This window comes from Eupeodes corollae, chromosome 1, assembly GCF_945859685.1.
Source record: "Eupeodes corollae chromosome 1, idEupCoro1.1, whole genome shotgun sequence".
Lineage (NCBI taxonomy): Eukaryota > Metazoa > Arthropoda > Insecta > Diptera > Syrphidae > Eupeodes > Eupeodes corollae.
The window spans coordinates 197,296,722-197,317,727 of record NC_079147.1 but is presented as its reverse complement, the minus strand read 5'-3'; the positions used below and the strand labels follow the sequence as shown (position 1 = coordinate 197,317,727).

The 21,006-nt window shown below is 29.7% G+C and overlaps 1 protein-coding gene across 1 annotated transcript in view; it reads left to right on the top strand.

Annotated features, from left to right (window-relative positions):
* The window catches only part of LOC129939311 (neural cell adhesion molecule 1), a 296,828-nt gene that overhangs the window by 246,324 nt on the left and 29,498 nt on the right, over positions 1 to 21,006 (top strand). The window lies entirely within an intron of this gene.

The following is a 21,006-nucleotide window of genomic DNA, read 5'->3' as shown; positions in this document are numbered from 1 at the left end:
AACATGCTTATTGAGTTCTAAAGTTAATATTTGCATAGTAAAGTGCCCTTAAAAATTAGTGTTTTGTGTTCCAATAAGGTGACTCCGAACATGAATATCTGTCTGAGTAAATTTCTTTTTTAATCTATATATATAAAAATCAATGCCACTTTTCGTTGTAATCTTATAACTTAACAATGCCTTAACCAATTTGGCTAATTTTGGTCTTCAATTATTCGTGGAAGTCCAGAGAAGGTTTGTACGTAAAGAAAATTTAAAAAAAAATCTTGAAAAGGTGTAAAATCAACATTTTCCTATACTCCCATATACAAACAATTTGTACTAATACTTAAAGAAATCCCGATTTGTTGATAACCTTGGAAATGTACAACGAAGCTGTAATAATATGACGTGTGTAACGATTGTAAATAAATCATTAGCACAATTGGGTATGACCGCACTAAATCGTGAGTTACGTGATTTTTTTGATCGTGAATTGCAACGTCAGCAGGAGTTCAATTCTAATAATTTAGGTTTTTGTGTACAATCGAATATAAACAAATTGAATTTTGAACAAGAACATGTGTATCACACAGTCATGCAAGCTGTTTCCAATAATACATCTGGATTATATTTCTTGGATGCACCTCGTGTTACAGGCAAAACTTTCGTTGCATCATTGATTTTTACGACTATTCGATCGGAACAGAAAATTGCATTGGCACTCGCATCCTCAAGAATTGCTGCTACATTATTAGAAGGTGGTCAGACCGCACACTTTGCATTAAAATTGCCATTGAATTTACGGGTGATTAAAATTTCAACTTGCAATATTTCGAGAAATTCTGCAATGGCAAAATGTCTGCGATTAACGTCAATTATTTTATGGGATATGTGCACAATGGCGAACAAAAAATCAAAAGAAGCATTTAATCGAACAATGTTCTGATATTGCTGTCAAAAGACTTTCGTCAAACATTCCCTGTCATTCCTCGACTAACTCTTATTGATGAAATAAACGACTGTTTGAAGTCATCAGTTCTTTGGAGATATGTATGAAAATTGACACTGAACATTAATATGCGTATTCACCTACATAATGATGCAACTGCTATGAGTTTTCAAAAAAATTGTTAGAAATTGGTCATGGCAAAACACCAATCGACAGTACCAACGGAATGATCACTTTACCGAACAATTTTTGTACAATTTCGTAATCGAATGTGTTTTTCCGAATATTCTTCAGAATTACAGAAATCATAATTAGAACGCACCATTTTAGCACCGAAAAACTTTCATATCAATGCCATTTCAAATTCAAGCGAAACTGCCCGGTGTAGTCATTACATATAAATTAATTGACAGTTATGAATCAAGATGGGGCAGTGAATTATCTAATTGAATTTTTAAATTCATTGGAACCGGCTGGTATACCACCGCATTGCTTGAATCTGAAAATGTATTCTTTGATTATATTATTGAGAAACATTAATTCACCAAAATTGTAATGGCACCAGATTAGCAGTGAAAAAGTTATTGCCAAATTTGATTGAAGCTATAATCTTAACTGGTAGGTTTGATACCTTCTATCCCTATTATTCCAACTGATATGCCATTTGAATTCAAGAGATTACAATATCCTGTGCGTTTATCATTTGAGATGTTCATACGTTTGTGGTGTCAATTTGGAGGAATCATGTTTTTCACATGGCCAGCTTTATGTTGCCTGTTCCAGAGTCCGTACCCCCAACAGTTTATTTATTCATGCTCAAAATAAAAAAAAAAACTAAAAATATTGTTTATCCAACTGTTTTAGAGTAACCCATATAGACCCACCATAGTAAGAGTACCCAATTATTTTTTAGTTTTTACTCTTTGCTGATAAATATAATATAAACAATATATCATTTGGGTCATTTGGACTTTTAAATAGCAAGCAATGTAAAATATTTTTTTTATTTGAATAAATGAACTTAATAATCATTTTTTTTGTAACTATGCCTTATACGTAGAGAAGCACGTACCGAGCCGCTAGTAATCTTTAATTTTCGACAATCGAGTGTTTTGTACATTTTCAAAGATGTTAACTTTAAGTTTTATTGTTTTCCAATTTAAAAAATGTAGGTTATGTAAAATTATGGAGTTCAACAGCAAGGGTCAGAAATTGGTTGAACAGTAAAGCCGATATAGGAGATTAACATTAAGTGTATCTCTTTCAGTAAGCAACTTCAAGTTGAATATTGACCAGTTTTTTTTCAAAATTTTGTGTTGGAAACATGAAAATTAAACTTTTTTGTATTGAAAGAGTTCACAATTCAACATGGCGTTAATTTGCTTAAAATAGGTGGTTTTGCATTCTTGCAACATGTTAGGCAAAAGAGCATTGAGCATCTTTATAAGGGTGTATTTTATTTTTTTAATTAATTTAGCAGTTTTTAGTTTAAATATTTTTGAATTCATATTTTAAAAAAAAGTAATAAATAAATAATAAAAAAGAAACAAATTAATTCATTTTTAACTTGCCAGAGGAAGTTATTGTAATGGGTCCGATTTGTCAAATTGAAAATTTTGCCATTTCTCGACGTTTCAAGGTCTCTTGAGTCGAAATAAAAGATTTTAAGAAAGATGTCTGTGCGTGCGTGTGTACGTATGTACGTCCGTACGTCCGCACGTCCGTACGTTCGCGACATTTTTTCGTCGTCCATAGTTCAAGAACCAGAAGAGATATCGATTTCAAATTAATTTTATTATACAGATAATAAGGCGGATAGATACAGAGAGGGCTCTTAAGAAAATTGCGTGTGTGGTTTTCTTACCAAAGTAGTTTGAAAAAAAAGGTGAACATTTTGGTTGACCCTTAATATCTTACGAACCAAAAACGTTATTGAATTAAATTTTATATAATAAATTGTAACACGTGATATCAAAGAAGTATAAGTTTTGAAAAAAAATCCATTCAACGTTTTTTTTTATAAATCAAAAAACTGAAAAAAAATGCTTCACCTCCAAAATTTTACGACTAAAATATGATTTCATCTCCAAAATAAGTATGTGCAACGAAGAATAATGTTTTTGACATCTGCTTAAATTTTGAGAAAATTCGAATTGGCAGTTTTTCTTATAAAAAAAAAATCTAAAAAAAAACATTACTCAAAGTTGGTAGAAATTGTATATCGATTCAAATATCTTTTTGTATAAAAACTTTAAATTTAGGCTTCAAACTTATTTTAACTTATAAGAAATATTATTTTCAACATTCTGAAAAGTTTTGAGAAAAATCGAATTGACAGTTTTTAAAAAAAAAAAAAAAAAAAAAAAAAACCTAAAAAAAATTAATAAAAGTGGGTACAAATGTATTTTCGACTCAAATATCTTTTCAAAACTTTGAGATATTGCCTTAAATTTACTTTTATCTTTCAGAAACTATTGTTTTCAACATTCAGTAAAATTTTGAAAAAAAAATCGGATTGACAGTTTTTTTTACAGAAAATAAAAACCTAAAGAAATGAACAAAAGTTGGTAAAATTTGATTTTCGACTCAAATATCTTTTCAAAACTTTGAGATATTGGCTCAAATTTACTTTTATCTTTCAAAAACTATTGTTGTCAACATTCGGTAAAAATTTGAAAAAAATCGGATTGACAATTTTTTTTACAAAAAATTGAAAACCGAAAAAAAATTAACAAAAGTTGGTAAAAAATGATTTTCGACTCAAATAGCTTTTCAAAAATATTAAATATTGGCTTTAAACTACTTTTAACTTAATATTATATTGTTTTTAACATTCAGTAAAATGTTGAAAAAATCGAATTGACAGTTTTTGTACAAAAAATTCAGTAATTTTTATATAAAAATCCAACAGTCCGTTTTTTCATAAAAAATAAAATCTACAAAAAATAGTACGCAAATTCGGTAACAATTGATACGAGTACATATAGACAAACTTTTGAGCAAGACAAATCGACAGACGGGATGGGAAGTTATCAGTGTGGGTCGCATCGCAGTCTCTTTTTTTATTTAACGTTTCTATTTTACAATTCTTCAATTCTTTTTTGAGCGCGGAGCAAAACTACATTTATTCTGGAAAAGATAGGTCAATGGTCCAAATATGTAAGCAATTCATAAAATTTTATGATTCTAATCGACGCAAGATGTCGTCCTAAGCAACACATCAAAAGTCCCCAAAAAACCTTCTGTTGGCTTTTTGTAAAATAAAATTTTAAAACGAATTTAATGAGTGCAGTTGTAGATAATAAAAACTTAAATATTCAATTTAAAACAACAAAAACAATATGATAGATAGATAGGATAAAGTGCAGATTTTATTGTCCAAGCTAATAAATTTGACTATCCTTTAACAAGCTCTTTTTATAAACTTATGTTTTTATTGAATTTTTTTTCGAAATTCGATATTTTAAAAATGGGTCCTCATTTTCTTACGAAATTGAAATTCGAAACGTATGTGCATGAGCTCTTAATAACTGCATAACAAAAATATTTTTTAAATTAAAATTTAAATATTTTACATAAGACAAATTCATTAAAAAAATTATTGATACTACCCGTGTTTTGTTGGAAAATTTATCCATAGTATAGTAGGATTTTACACGAATAACAAAAACAAAATAGTATGAATAACACCGATAATAGTTAGAGTAGAATCTTACTATGGATAGGTTTTTGACATTTATACTAGTCTCAAATGGATCTTATGTGATTTCGTTCTCAAATGTTGGTACGATTGATATCGAATTCGTATCTCGATGGCTGTGTTCGTTGAGTAGTTGTGCATTTGGAATTATTTATGTGTTTTCCATTAGGGAAAAAACCAATCAATCGGTTGCGGTTGATATTATTTAGTTTTGTTAATAACAATGGACTGATTGCGCTTATTTTGCAAGAGAAAACAAAACAAAAACCAAAGGTTTCTCTCAGTTTAGATTTAATAAATCTTTTTGGTGTTTTCACCGCATAAGAAGATTTAAAAATGATTAAATATGACAGCATTTTCGAAAATGCAAAGGGTGTTTCCATGTTTTCGATGTGTAAAGTGCAAGTGGAATAGTTTGATTCGTGTTAAATGAAGAACTTATTAGCTTAGCAACATATAAGAATATGCTACCTACTCCAAGTCCATTTTTTGCAATTTAATTAAAACAAAACTATGTTTTTTGTACACAAACATGCAAATAAACAGACCATAATGCATTATCTGTAAAATCAACTCATTCACAAAGGTTTTTCTCCACAAATTTTGACTCGACTCCAATCCTCTATCGGAATCCAGTTGAAACAAGCTCATTTCAACTCCATTTAGGTACATATACCAAGAATTGAAGCGAGCTTCAAGCTCGAAAGATTGAAAATTTTTGAAATTCTCGACGTTTCAAGGTCCCTAGAGTCGAAATAAAAGATTTTTAGAGAGATTTCTGTGTGTGCGTGAGTACGTACTTCCGTAGTTGTGAAGTTTTTTTCGTCGACCATAGCTCAAGAATTCAACATTTTGTTAACTTTTCAATTCAATAAATTCCTCTTTTCAAATTTGAGTGTTTGTGAAACGTAAATCAAATCGAATTTAATTTTTTTTAAATTGACTGTGGGATTCTTACAAAAAATTTGCTGAATGTTACAATAAAACATTTTCTATAAGATAAAATTAGTTTGAAGCCAATATTTTGAGGAGAGTACGATAATTCAAGCGACAAATTTTAATAGAGGATTTGTATAGAACAATAAAAAACAAGCATTTTTTACTATTGGTTTGTCTCCCCCGTTTAGGCGGTAGGGACAATTTAAAAAATAGTAGATAATCTTGAAATATTGAAAAATTACATTTTAAACCTATTTTTACTCAAATTTTGCATTTGCAAATTAAAATAGATCTGATTGTTTCAATTTGTATATTGTTTTTTTTTTCGTTTGTCGTTGTTTAAAATTGAGAAAACTTTCTCTGTAGGGGCATTAGACCCAGGAAGGCATAAACAAATCTCTACGATTTTTGAAATGTTTTCATACTGTAACATTTTTTTTAAAGGAAACATTGTAAATTTCGACCCACCTATCTCCAGCATTTATTTGGCTCTCCTTCCATTCAACAATTTTTTCTGAAGAAACATAATTTTTTACATATGAAAACTCGTCGAAAACATCAGTGTCATTAATTAATGAAATATTGCTCTTCTTTTTTATAATATACATTAAACTTAACTCCACTTTGTCCCCATAAATGACAATACTAGTCCAAATCTAAAAACGATGAGTTTCATTTACATTCACTGAAAGTTAGTTTTACCATTGTCATGGTCAGTAAAACTCAATGGTTTGATTAATTTCCAGTGGTTAAAGTCATCCTGTGCGCAAGTGTAAGAGTATAAGTTTAATTTCCACTGTATGTAAGAATGTATAATATGATCTAATTTCTGTAATTGGGAGAGTAGGAAGTGTCCCGAAAAGAAAGACTACGAATTATGATGTAATGGTACGTTTTCATTAAACATTTAATGGCTTAGGCTTTCTAAGAAAAAAGTCATAAAAAAATGAACAAATAATGAGCAATTTTATAAAATAAAAAACATTTTTATGTTTTCCGACACACAATAATTCACAATAAACATTTTCTTCAAATAATGAACTGTTCATTATAATAATAAACGGATGGTCACCGTAACTATATTGTAAGTATTAGCGTTGTTTTTTAAATATTTTTTTTTTTCCATTTTAGATAATAATTTTATTAAATTGCCCATCCCGCCTAAACGGAGGGAAATAAACCCCCCTCTTATAGTAAAAAATGCTTGTTTTTAACTGTTTTTAAAAAATCCGTTATATTATCTTGTCGCCTCAGCTATCGTACTCTTGGCAATATTTCTAATAATTGAAAACATATTGGAGTCAAAAAACAATGTTCACAAGATTTTAGTCTTGCCTTTTTAGGATTCAATATTTTGTTAGAAAACTGTCTATTTGATTTTTCTTAAAGTTTTACGAGGTGTTAGAAATAATATTTTTAGCTAACTAAAGTTATTTTGGATGACTTAAATTGATTTTTGATTTTTTCAAAATTATATTTGGCTTATAATTACGTCGCAAAATATGCTGCCAACTTTATTTCAAGTCGCTAGCGTTATTGGGTTTTAAGATATTTTGGAAGTTTTTGAGAGTCTTTCCTGCATTTTTCTTTGCATAGAAACAAATTTATTTGACGTCGATATCTCTACTGATTTTTGAGTTATGAACGACGATTCTCAAACGTACGGACGTACATATTCTGAGCAGCGATCTTAGTCTTCTGGTTTGTAAAGAATCAAAGATTTTTAATTAAGAATATTGACCAACTCTGTGAGCTTAACTGAATCGAAATCCACCTCTCTCAAGAGATTCGTTAACAGACTTCATATTATATAACCAGAAATGAACCCTTTTTAAAATGTCTTGTTTAATTCGTGCCTAATGCTGTGCAAGCAAACTGAGAACTGATTTCGGGAGTTAGAGTTTCTTATGACTTAAAATACTTATTATGTCGTTAATATCACCAAGTTGGTGTCTGAAAGAAACTTTATAACCTCTTTGACGTAGTTTGAGAAGAATTCACATTTTTTTGTCTTCACTTAACTTACATTCTTATGGTTCTATTTATCAAGAATTTTCTAAATAAAGTTTTTTTGTCCAGCTACAAAGAATCTTCACTTTCACTGTTGCATCAGATTGACTTTAAACGTGATTTTCCAAAATCTATCAAATTGAAAATTTGTTAATAATTTTTAATAAACAATCGAGATTCAGGTTTTTTTTTTAAAGACGACGTACATACTTCAGACATTTGTGAATATTAAGAACAGTACTTCTTAGCTTTCGTCTTCCAACGTTACACTCAACTTCAACAGGGACATTTTGTATGATTTTTCAAAAAGAGGTTTCATTTTAATCAGCCATGTATTTGGACAACTGTCAGGCTTAATACTTCAACTTTTCTTTAACATTTGAAATTGTTAAATATTTCTAAACTACATAATACAATTTTCCAATTCTTAAAACTTAAGTATAAATAATTATATAAAGTTTATATAAATATTTAATTTAACTTACTTTGTCCTTGCACTAATATTTTTAATTTTATTTTTGGTATGACAGTGAATTTTAGCGAAAAAACACGAAAACACATTTAATTAAAACACATTCAATTAATTTTTATCACGGTTTTAAAAACATATTTTTTTTGTTAACTTTATCACATTAATAATTTATTTATATAATGTTAAGACCGGGTCAAGCACTTCACAACACAATTATTCTTTTCGTACTAAACGATCAAGGAGAAAACTAAGCAACTAATGGCAGAAGATCAACTGGCTGCTTTTAAGAGAGAATTTATCTATCTATCTGTTTCGACTTATGCTGCTCTGTTTGTTTTCAAATTGTGCTTTACGATGGAGTAAGCGATATGAAAAGTTTCTACATACAACTCGTCTCTGTTTATCATCAAGAGAAGATGAAAATCGAGGAGATGACAAATCTTTATGTCTCTGCTATTTTGTATAGTCTTAAGTCCCTGTTCGCAATATTCACTATTTGCACGAAAACTACAAAAGGAATGTTCACACGTTGCGTTGTAGAATAATTTATAATTATTAAATTTGTTTTCAAGCCAAAATGACCATCAACAATATTTAAAATTACTCATTGGGTTCATTTAAAATAAGCTTAACATTGTTTTAATTATTAATTAATATAATAATTAATTTCTGCATTTTATCTAAGAATAACTTTGAGATAAGTTTATTACAGGTGATTACACATTTAACAAAAACAAAGTTTTCACTTTTAGTAGCTTTGAAATATGGAGATCATATTAATAGTTTGATGGTGGAATCGTCTAAAGAGATTTCTGATAAATAATATTCAGCGAAAAATGTAATTTTCAAACAAACAACTCTGTACCTGTGAAAGTGTTTCAACGTAGAACTATGTATGTTTTTGAATTAAAAAAAAGGTTTAAGAGAAAATAGTAAATTTAAAAGAATTCTGAAGAATCCAAAGAAAATTCAGTTTGAAAATAATTTTTTAAATTACCGTTTTGTATGCGAAACTTTTATTTAACAATTTTTTCACACCAGAATAACTAGATTTATGTGAAATTTTGTGCGCCCATGATGGTATTTGAAATTGTTATTATATTCAAAGGTAATTCCTATATGACATACATAAGATAAGATTTTCCAAAAATATCAACGAATATCAAAATGACGTCGTTGCCAAATAGTAAGTTCTAATCCGATCAGAATAAGCTCAAACTGAGTATTCTTTTAATTAATTAAAAATTTGAACAAACATTTGTCACCGGTTTCACAAAACACTTCTCACTTTGCAACTTTGCACTTTTACTTTGCAAATTACTTTTCACCAAATGCAAATTTCCAAAGATGAAGTTATTGAATTGAAATGTTGTTTCCTTTGCAAATTACCTTTCCCCAAACTCAAAGTAACAAAGTGCATAGACTTTTCTGAAAATTGAAAAGTATTGTTATTTTGCAAAGTAATTGTTCTTTTTGTTTTACCAAACAATAAACTTTGCAAATTGAATTTCGAATCTTGAAAAGTTTTAGTAATATGCAAAGAGATATTTTTAGTTTGCAAATAGAAGTTGTTTTTTTAAAGTTGTCAAAAACTAATAAAAAACAAATATATCGTTTTGAAAATGAAGAAGTAAATAACAGTTAAAAAGAGTATTTTTAACTTCCAACAGGAAGCTATTGTATTGGTTTCGCTTTGACAAATTGACATTTCTCGACGTTTCAATATCCCTAGAGTCGAAATAAAAGATTTTTAGAAAAAATGTCTGTGCTGGCGTTTGCACGTATGTACGTTCGCGATGTTTTTTTTCTTCATCCATAGCTCAAGAATAAGAAGAGATATCGACTTCAAATAAATTTTGTTATACAGAAAATTATGCAGAAAGATACAAGAAAATTGCGTGATTGTTTTTTACCATAGCAGTTTAAGAAAAGGTGAAAATTTAGTTTAACAATTAATATCGCACGAACAAACGACGTTAGAGACTTGCATTAAATTTTATATTATAAATTGTAATATAATACCAATTAAACATATTTTTGGATAAAATCTAATAAAAGGTTTTTTTTATAAATAATAAAAACTGAAACAAAAATTTGTGATGTCGAAAATTTTACGAACAAAGAATGATTTTATCTTGAAAACAATTTTGTGCAACGAAAAATAACGTTTTGAACATCTGGTAAAATTTTGAGAAAAATCTAATCGACAGTTTTCTTAAGAAAAATAAAAACCTAAAAAAAAAACAACACTAAAACTTGGTAAAAATGCACTTCCGACTCAAATATCTTTTAGAAAGAGGCTGGGATGCAACCCACACTGATAACTTAAAATTCCGTCTGTCGATTTGTCTTGCTTAAAAGTTTGTCTATATGTACTCGTATCAATTTTTTCCAAATTTGCGTACTATTTTATGTAGATTTCATTTTTTATTAAAAAACGGACTGTTGGATTTTTATATAAAAAATATCGAAACAATATTTTCTGTGAAATAAAATAAGTTTGAAGCCAATATTTCAAATTTTTGAAAAGATATTTGAGTCGAAAATCATTTTTTACCAACTTTAGTAATTTTTTTTTCTGTTTTCAATTTTTTGTAAGAAAACTGTCAATTCGATTTTTTTCAAAATGTTACTGAATGTTGACAACAATATTTTTTGAAAGATAAAAGTAAATTAAAGGCAATATCTCAAAGTTTTAAAAAGTTATTTAAGTCAAAAATCAATTTTTACTAACTTTTATGCATTTTTTTTAGATTTTTATTTTTTGTAAGAAAAACTGTCAATTCGATTTTTCTAGAAATTTTTCAAAATGTTAAAAACAATATTTCTTATAAGTTAAAATAAGCTTGAAGCCAAAATTTCAAGTTTTTGAAAAGATATTTGAGTCGATATTCAATTTTTAATAATTTTGAGTAATGTTTTTTTTAGATTTTTATTTTTTATAAAAAAAAATGTCAATTCGATTTTTCTCAAAATTTTATGAGATGTCAGAAACATTATTCTTCGTTGCACAAAATGGTTTTGCAGATGAAATCATATTTTAGTCCTAAAAATTTAGAGCTGACACATTTTTTTTTCAGTTTTTTTGATTTATAAAAAAACCGTTGAATAGATTTTTTTCAAAAAATATACTTGTTTGATATCACGTTACAATATATTATATGAAATTTAATTCAAGTCTCTTGCGTTTTTGGTTCGTAAGATATTTAGGGTCAACAAAAATGTTCACCTTTTTTTCAAACTGCTATGGTAAAAAAACCACCCACTCAATTTTCTTGAGAGCCCTTTCTGCATCTTTCTGCCTTATTATCTGTATAACAAAATTTATTTGAAGTCGATATCTTTTTTGGTTCTTGAGCTTTGGAGGACGAACAAAACGTGGCGAACGTACGGACGTACGGACCAACGAACGTACGTACACACGCACGCACAGACATCTTTCTAAAAATCTTTTATTTCGACTCTAAGGACCTTGAAACGTCAAGAAATGTCAAAATTTTCAATTTGACAAATCGAACTCATTACAATAACTTCCTATGGGAAGTTAATAATATTGTCTTAAAATTCTTTTTATTTTACAGACTATATGGTTTCAGTATTCAGTCGTATTTTTTTATAAAAATTCAACAGTCCGTCACTTTGGTAAAAATTGATAATCGGTTGTTGATATCTTTTAAATAAATTTCATTCATCCAATTTGTAAAAATTTAAGAAATGCTACTAAAATTGGTAAACATTTGTTTCCGAATAAGAACCTCTTTAACCAAAATAGATTTTAAAATTAAATTATTTCATCGTATGCAAAATGTTGTTGGTAGTTTTTAAATTTTTTAGAATAATTTAACTGATAACTTTTTTAACAATACACTAAAACCTACAAAACTTTAAAGCAAGACAAATCGACAGACGGGATGGGAAGTTATCAGTGTGAGTCGCATCCAAGCCTCTTTTTTAAATTGTAATTTTGAATTTAGAGGTCATCTCACTTTTAAATATGTCTGGTTTTAAAGAAGTTTTTTAATAAACCAGCTGTTGTAAATAAAACGAGAAGTTAAAAAAAAGTCACACATGAGTAGTGAAACTTCGATATCAGAAATGGTTTGTCAACAAAAGAGAGATTTCGATTAACGAAAAGTAGCATCAAATTGGAAATAAACTTCATTTATTATTCGATAGAACTTAAGGGGGTATTCTGGTCTAGAGACATGAATTTTAGGTAATTTTTGAAATGCTGTAAAAAAAAGCAAGCAACAATTTTACCATCAATTTTTTCATAGATTATTTATTCACATTAGAAGCATAAAAAAAATTAAAAAGTAAAAAAAAAATCAAAATTCCGTTAGTTATCAGCGGATGGAGTGGTGCGTCTCAAAAATTTGGTGCGTGACCATACCCACGATTTTAACTCTCCTAGAAATCTGAAATCAAAAACTAAAAAAGATTATTAATCTACAATAATGTCGCAATGTCTGGAACTACGGAAAAGTTACAATAATTTTGTTTACAAAATGGCGACTGTCTAAAAAAATTTGATTTGTTAAAAATAGTAAAAAAAAAAATTTGGGGATGGCCATAGTTCCGGACGTAGACAAGTCCCTAAAGAAGACTCTCTTAAAATTTCAAGTAAATCGGTTCGACAGAACCTGAGAAATCGTGGGTATCAGATTCAAAAAGACAGTTCTGAGAAAAACGCGTTTAAAGTACCCCATTATGTCTTTTGTTCTATTAGTTCCAGCCCAACCGATTTGGATGGCTGCTTAGCAAAATACTTATTTCTCCGAAAATAATTTGAATTTGGGAAAATCCTCTCGTAGACATATTCTTAAATAGTTAAACTATGAAAGTATAAAAAAAAAATCGATTTTTTTTTTTCTAGACCAGAATACCCCCTAAATATTTATATTACATTTATTCTTAGATTCATAGATTACTTTAAGCAATTTGCAAAAAAAAGCTAAACTGAAGTGTTGAAAAAATTTAATTTAAATGTTTTACTTTTAAAATCATCGCTTACGGAATATACCAAAAAGTTTACTTGTTGTAAACTGAAATCAATTGGTTGAGGTGACTGATTTTACCATAGTTCGATCTGCTTGATGTAGGACGTAAAGGAACTTGTCTTCTAATACTTGAACGGCTATAAATAAAGTTTAATTGATCAAAAAATGATGGTGATATGACTGAGCCATTCATTAATTTTATAATAAAGCATAGCTAAATGTACTCTCTGTGTTTGAAAAGCAATGGAAGATTTATGAGCGTAAGCCTATGATTGTAGGATGGGAATTCGAGCCTATTGGACCATGGGAAGAAACGGAGGCAGAAGCGCATGAATCTTATATTTTGTGTATTTTGTAGTCCTTCTATTCTGTTTATATGGACTGGATAAAAGGGAGCCCATATTATGCAGCCATATTTCAATATTGGTCTTACAAATGTTTTAAAAGAAGTTTAAGAATATAAGGGTCGCGAAAATCATGTGAACACCGGTTTTTAAATCAGAGTGTCTCATTTGCTTTTTTAATAATATAGTCATAATGATTTTTAAAAGTACACTTTGAGTCAAGAATAATACGTAGGTCAGAGAAAATAGAGCTGTTAGTCTAATAAGAAGAGTCTAATTGATAATTGGAAGCATAAACATCTTGTTCGCTTGTAAAACACATTGATTTACATTTGTCAATGTTTAGTAAAAGCTAATTTATTAAACTATTTAAAACTATTTAGATCATCTTGTAGGAGTAAACATTCGTCAAGTGAGTCGATACGTTTGATAATTTTAATGTCATCAGCGTATATTAAAACAGATGAGTGTGTGAATAATAGAATGTAAGTCGCTAACGTACAAAATAAACAGTAAAGGTCTTAAGTGGCTACCTTGTGGTACGCCACAGTTGGTATACAAATATGATGACTGCCCATTCCTAAAAACTACGCTGTATGATCTGTTATATAAGTACGACGAAACCCAACTAACAAATTTATCGTCAAAACCTTGGGATATAAGTTTGGAAGTTAACGTTTTATGGCACAATTTATCAAAGACCTTACCTGTTTCCGTTTTTCAAACGAGTCTAAGCAAAGTGAACTGAAATGAAAGAGGTTAGTAACTGTTGACTTATTTTGAACAAAACCATATTGACTGTCACGATTTATAGACTTACAATTAAACGATATGACTTTACAAATTATGGACTCAAATAACTTAGGGATGACGGACAGTTTTGAAAAGGTACTATAATTTTTTGTTTCATTTTTACTGCCCTTTTTATGTATCGGTAATATGAGCGAAGTTTTCCAAATTTCAGGAAAAATTGAAGATTTAAGCGATTCATTAAAAAGAATATGAAGAGGATAGGATAATGAGGATGCGCATTTTTTCAAAATATAAGAAGGTACACCATCTGGACCAGGGCTATAACAAACGTCATGTTCTGAAGCTTTGCGAACGACTTCATCTTCAGAGATCCAAAGACTAATTGAATTCAAATGAGGGAAATTTTGTGAAAGGGCCAATAACACAGGCATTTGACAGGAGTTCGCTACTTCGAAAGCATCTTTGAAAAAATTTGCAAACATATTTGAAATTTGAGTCATGGCTAAGTTAGTTGTTGAAAAACATGCAGTTGGGATACCCGTCAGTATTTCTCTTACAATCAACATAACTCCAAAATTTTGTTGGGTTGCTTTTTATGTCGGTTTCAGTATTTAAAATATAGTCATTATAAAGAATATCTAAATGGTCAGTAAACATATTTTTATAGCTCATTGTCAAGTCATTTTCAGCTTTTGTTTTATTATATTTAATCCAGGCCTTGTTTGTTTTATTTTTTAAGTTTTTTAAGCAAGCGTCAAACCATGAAGAAGATTTAGAAATATTGCGCGGTTTTCGCAATGGTGTGGTCTCATAAAAAAAAGGTTAAAGAGAACACAGTAGAATTTATAGCTTATAGCAATAATGTCACAGTTCTCAAAACAAATGATTCCAGTTAACATTACATAACAGGTTGAAAAGTTCATTAAGTCTGCATTTTTTAAAGTTAAATTCAAGATTTTCTTTGGAGCAATTAGGAACATTATATACATTTAAATTATGTCTACATTGGACTCAAAATTGTACAGACATAGCCTCGAAATTTTTTTTTAAATAGGGTTTCAATAAATATTGATTCACCAATTTATTTTATTATATATTTGATATTAATAAACACAGTCTAATATTTACTTTCCAACTTTTCAAAATTCGAATAAATTACAACGTTTTATTAAAAATTGGTGAAATACTTTTACTAATTATCTTTTTAAATAAAGTTTGACAAGTGGAAAAGTTTAAAATAATTTCACTTTGCAAATTTTGTGAAGCACTTTGAAATTAGAAAATGTGAAAAATGTTCGGTAAAATAGGTCTCTGATATACGTATATTTTACTAACAATTACGTTCAGAACAATTTCAATTTTCAATTCACATCAAATTTTTTTACAAAAAACAATTCAACCTTCAATCCTCAATTGCAAACTTTTTGATGTTCTACAAAAAAAGTCACTAAACAAAAACTCTAGTTTTCGAAAATAGACGATTAAGATTTAATTTTACTTAAATTGTCTATAGCTCTAAGAAAAAATATTGAATTGCTTTATTACTTTGACAAAATATAGTATTACTATTAAAAGAACATAAAAAAAAAACGCAATAGCTGAATTTTCTTATAATACATATATCAATTCTTTACTTTTTTGATATACTTCTGTGATACAATTTTACATTAACATAGCAAGACCAGAGGTGCTCGCGCTGAGAATGGTGAATTCGCCTTTTATATTCTTGCAGTTGACATCACGGTAGGTTGTCTAGGGCTTCTCAGTTGAGGTTGAGTTCTTTTTTGTTGTATCATGTTGCTTGTGTGTCTGTTTTGAGTGCGATGTCTGCAAGAAGTAGTGCCAGGGCTGCCACTTTATACGTGTTTGTTACAATCACCCCTTTTGTATCTGAAAGAAAATTAGGAAGAGTGAAGATACAAGGAAGTTAGTTTGCCACAAGTTTTCTTGGTCTTCCTCTTGGTCTTATTGGTACAAGAGGTTTTTCTGCATCTTGAGGATTGCTACATCTGGCCAAGGCGGATGTAGGATATATGCCAATAACTTCTTGTGGATTGGCGGGACTGGCTGTTTCGTAGCAGTTGGAACCTTTGTTATTGAGAATAATATACGGTCCATCTCGTCTAGTTGCAAATTGGTTTGTGAAGCGGTTGGTTGCTTTACTGTGTGTTTTAGTATGAACCCAAACATAGTCTCCTGGTGAGTAAGTTGAATTCGGACAACGTTTTACATCAGCGTAAGATTTTTGACTATCCTGTTCTTTATCATTACGGTGTAATGCCGGGTATGAAATTATCGGATGGGATTATGCTTCGAAAATCACGTTGAACATCATCGGGAGCGTGAAGCTCTCTTCCGAAACTTAAGAAAACTGCGCTGTATCCGGTAGTTTGAGATTTTACGGTATTTAAACGAATCTGTTGAATGGTAATTTTTCCGGCCAGTTGAAGTGCTCATTTCCAACTAAGATAGCCAGTTGAGTCTTAAGGTCCCGATTCTTTCTTTCTAAAGGTGCGCTTGCGGGTGGTAGACTGGTATAAAGCATTGGGTTATTCCCAGGCAGTGAGTTATATGCCTCATAACGGCACTGATAAACTGCGTACCGTTATCACTGAACAGTCTTCTCGGGAGTCCAAATCTTAGGAATACTTCTGTGATAAGCGTCTTACCACATGCGGATGCTGTTGCTTCTTCTAAAGCAAATAGTTCTACCCATGGTGAAGTAACGTCTTCCACTATGAAAATCTATTTCATGTTATTATTTGACGGAGGAAGTGGGGCGAAGCGATATATTGCAAGAACTTCGAAACGTTAATTTTTGCAGCTGGTTTCGAGTTCGTTATCTTATAGCGTTGGCATTCAGTGCAATCCTTGACATATTTAACAATGTCTCTTCTCATACATGGCCAAAAATAACGGGATGACATCCGTTGAAGAGTTCGTTCGGACCCGTAATGTCCGGCTGCAGGCTCGTTATTATACGAAACCATGATTTGCTGTCGCTCATCTTTTGGCAGCTCTAGTTGAGCTTTTTTATTGTCATCATCTTAGCTATACCGGTATAATACTCCATCATGAAGTAAGTAGCCTCGTGTAGTGCAGCAGGTGAAACATTCTGGCACGAAAGATTCGATATCGTCTATTATTTTCTATAGATCAGGATCCTTGAGTTGATTATCACGTGTTTCTTTTATACTTTGATGAGGAAAGTCAACAGAGATGATAAAGCTTTCTAAAGTTGATATTTCTTCACTTACAGGAGGTGGGGATAGCATATCTGCTAATACATTAGCTTTTCCTGGAGTGTACTGAATATGAATATCGTGCGGTTGAAGCTCCAAACACCATCTTGATAAGCCTCCGGTTGGTGACTTAAGTGTCATAAGCCATCTCAAAGCTTGATAATCAGTAATAACACTAATTTTGTTACCTTCAATGTAACTCTGGAACTTGCGAATAGCCCAAACAACAGCTAAAGCTTTTCTTTCCGTTGTATTATAATTTCTTGCAGCTGAAGTCAAAAGTCGGCTGGCGTATTCTACTGGTCGTTTATCTGATCCCTCCCCTTGTAGTAAGGCTGAACCGACTGCATAACTACTGGCATCAGTTCGTATGGTGAATGGCTTTGATTCATCTGCCTGTCTAAGGATTGGCACTGTAATCAGTCGATTCTTTAGTTCCTCAAAAGCATTTTGTTGGGAAACTTCCCAAACCCATTTTGCGTTTTTCTTTGTTAGGTCTGACAAAGGACGTGAAATTTTTGCTAAGTCGGGAATAAATCTACGAAACCATTAGCACGTTTGTAAAAATGAGATCATCTCTATGAAGTTCTTTGGAGCACTGCGATCTCTAATTGCTAATACCTTATCAGGATCGGGACTTATACTTTCTTTGGTTAAGATGTGGCCCAAAAATGTTACTTCAATTCTACAGAAACAGCATTTTTCCGGTTGATGAGCAGATTGTAATGATTAAAATGTTAAAAACTGCATCGAGATCAAGCAAGTGTTGTTCAAATGATGATGAGAGGATTAGTAAATCATCAATGAAAGCAAGTAGGCGTGCAGTAGATAGTTTTGTTTTTATTCTATCTATCAATCATAGGAAAGTGGAAGGCGCGTTTCGTAACCCGAAGGGCATCCGGTGGAAACGGTAAATACCAAATGGTGTTATAAAAGCTGTTTTGTCTTTGTCTTCTTACTTCATTTTAATTTGCCAGTAGCCTGCTAGAAGGTCAATTGTTGACATGAATTCGGCATTCTTTGCAGCATGTAGCATATCATCCAACTGTGGAAGTGGATACACATCTGGTTTGGTTACTTATCTTTTATAATATGTCATTTTAAGATTAAAAACAAAAATTATGGGTTTAAAGAAAAAATAGACTTTTTAAAAACTTTCGTATAGTGCGACTTTTGTTTTCAGCGTTGGAAATATATACATTTAGAAATTAAGATATCTATAAATTTCGATTTCACCATTTTACTTAAAACATATTCACAAATCCCTCTTTTCACCTCGAGAAGTGAAAAATCGTCATTTAAAAAGGATTTAATATTGTTTTGTAAACATTTAATTTAATATATACCAATACGTTTGAAGTGTTTATTTAAAAAAAAAATAATAATTTGAAAAATATTTAAACACTTAATGTTGGGCTTTATTTGAAATAAAGTGTGCGACTGCATTTACCAATAACATAAGTTTGTCTTAAAAAAGTTAGATGCAATTTAATTATTGAAAAAAACCCTAGATTTATTTTTATAATTTTATATACAACTTTTAATTTTTCGTTTAAAAACGTTTTTAGTTTTAGAACTTATATTGAAGCGGTTTTGAAATAAGAATTTTGAAAAATAAATTGTATTATTTAAAAAATCCAAAAAGTAAGGCATGACATTTTTGAACATTAAACATTATTGGAAGCGGTTCTTTTGTTATTAAGAAAACTTAAAAACAAAATAACGGTTTAATTGAAAGTACCCTTCTGGAGCAATACAAACATATTTTTTTTCTTTAAAGAAGACAAGACTATTGTTATTTGTTTGTATCTTTAAAAAAAATGAAAAAACCGCCTAACGCGAATTTACTTAAAGTCATGTTTGAACTCAATCGACACAAAGGTTTGAGCTGTAGGGCCCGAACAGACAGACAGTATTTTTTAACAGCGTTTTAGTTATGTATTCTAAGTTTTCAGTGTTTTAAAATACAGAAATTAAGACATACATCATTATTACGTAATCGTATCACAAAGAATTAAAAAAAAAAATTATAATGAGTTTTTAATTAAGGTTTTAATTTGCTTAAAATAATTTTAATTTTATTTTTATGAAAATTTTATCACATATTTAAAAAGTAATTTTTAACTTATCAATTAGTAACATGTAATAATTCTGATTTTTTTTTGTTGTAGAATATTCGATGACACATTTTTTGTTTTAGCTTTTTTGGATTTATATAAAAGTGATTTATATAAAAAAGTGCTGCATAGTTATTGGTCTGTTAGATTGTTGGGGTCAACCAAATTTGTCAAATTGATTTTTAATTCTTAATTTTGTATTTAATTAATATTTTTTATTAAGTTTTTTTAATAATTATTATTCATAAGAATTGATGTAAACTCGGATAAAATTTATTTGCAAAATTTAAATTTAAAAAAAAAGAAAACGCAAAACAAATTATGTATATTAAATTCATATTGTGTCTTACTGTCTTGATACTTAACTTAAAGGTGATTAAAGCTTCTCACAATTTCTTGAGTTTAAGGTTTTAATAAAAAGAACTTTGGTTTGGCAATTACTATGTGTACTTTGATACTTTAACGCAAAAACCTATTGGAAAAAAAAACAAATACTTACATTTTAATCTTAATTCTACGACTATTGGTTTTGTTTCCTGTTGAATTCAAAGAAAAACCTTATATATTTGTGGCTATAAATGCAACAAATACATGTCTTCTATAATAATATTGAACTTCTGATGTGTTCTTTGTTTTAAGCTCTGATAAATTTCAACACTCCTTTTTGTTTGCTTTTGCTTCCACTTTACCTTCTTTCTCATTCCTATAATGGTATATTTTCATTCCTTCGAAAGCTTAATTTCCTGAAAATACTATCATCATTTTATCCTACCTATCCTTAAAACTATGAAATTCAATTCCTTTTTTTGAGTTTACCTACACAACCACACCTTCTCATAACATCATCATCATCATCATATGCATTGCTAAAAGAACATACACTTTTCTATTGTCCTAAGGTTATAATTAAAATTTGCTCATCATCCATGTTTTAAAATGTTTCAACTCATACATACATATATGCCTATACATGAGTGTTGTATAGTAAATATATAGATAAAATGTACATAGTTAAATGATAAACATTATCCTCTTTCAGATAATAACAGAATATAAAGGATACTCGTATAGTGAAGAATAATATTCTCAATTTTCCATTCATATTTTTTGTCTTCCTTTCTACATACATACATGCCTGTATGTATGTACTTGTATGAAATCCTTTCAAGAAATTTTGATAGATTGTTTCAATTAGTTTGTTTGCATTTAAATATATGTAGGAAGATGCATGTACATACGTGTTTTCTGTAAAGACTCACCCTCTTAAATTCCTCTTAATTAGGACGGAACTCAACCCTTTGAATATAGGATTTCGATAGTTACTGTAAGCCCAAAATGATTGAATAAAACGAAGGAAACTTTAAGTATTGTAGCCCTAAGTCCATCATAAACTTAATGTTGGCAATAACAAACATATAATAAAATAAAGCCATCAATCATTTTTGACGTCTACACTGAGAGAAAATATCAAGAACAAAAAACAAATCAAGTGAATTTG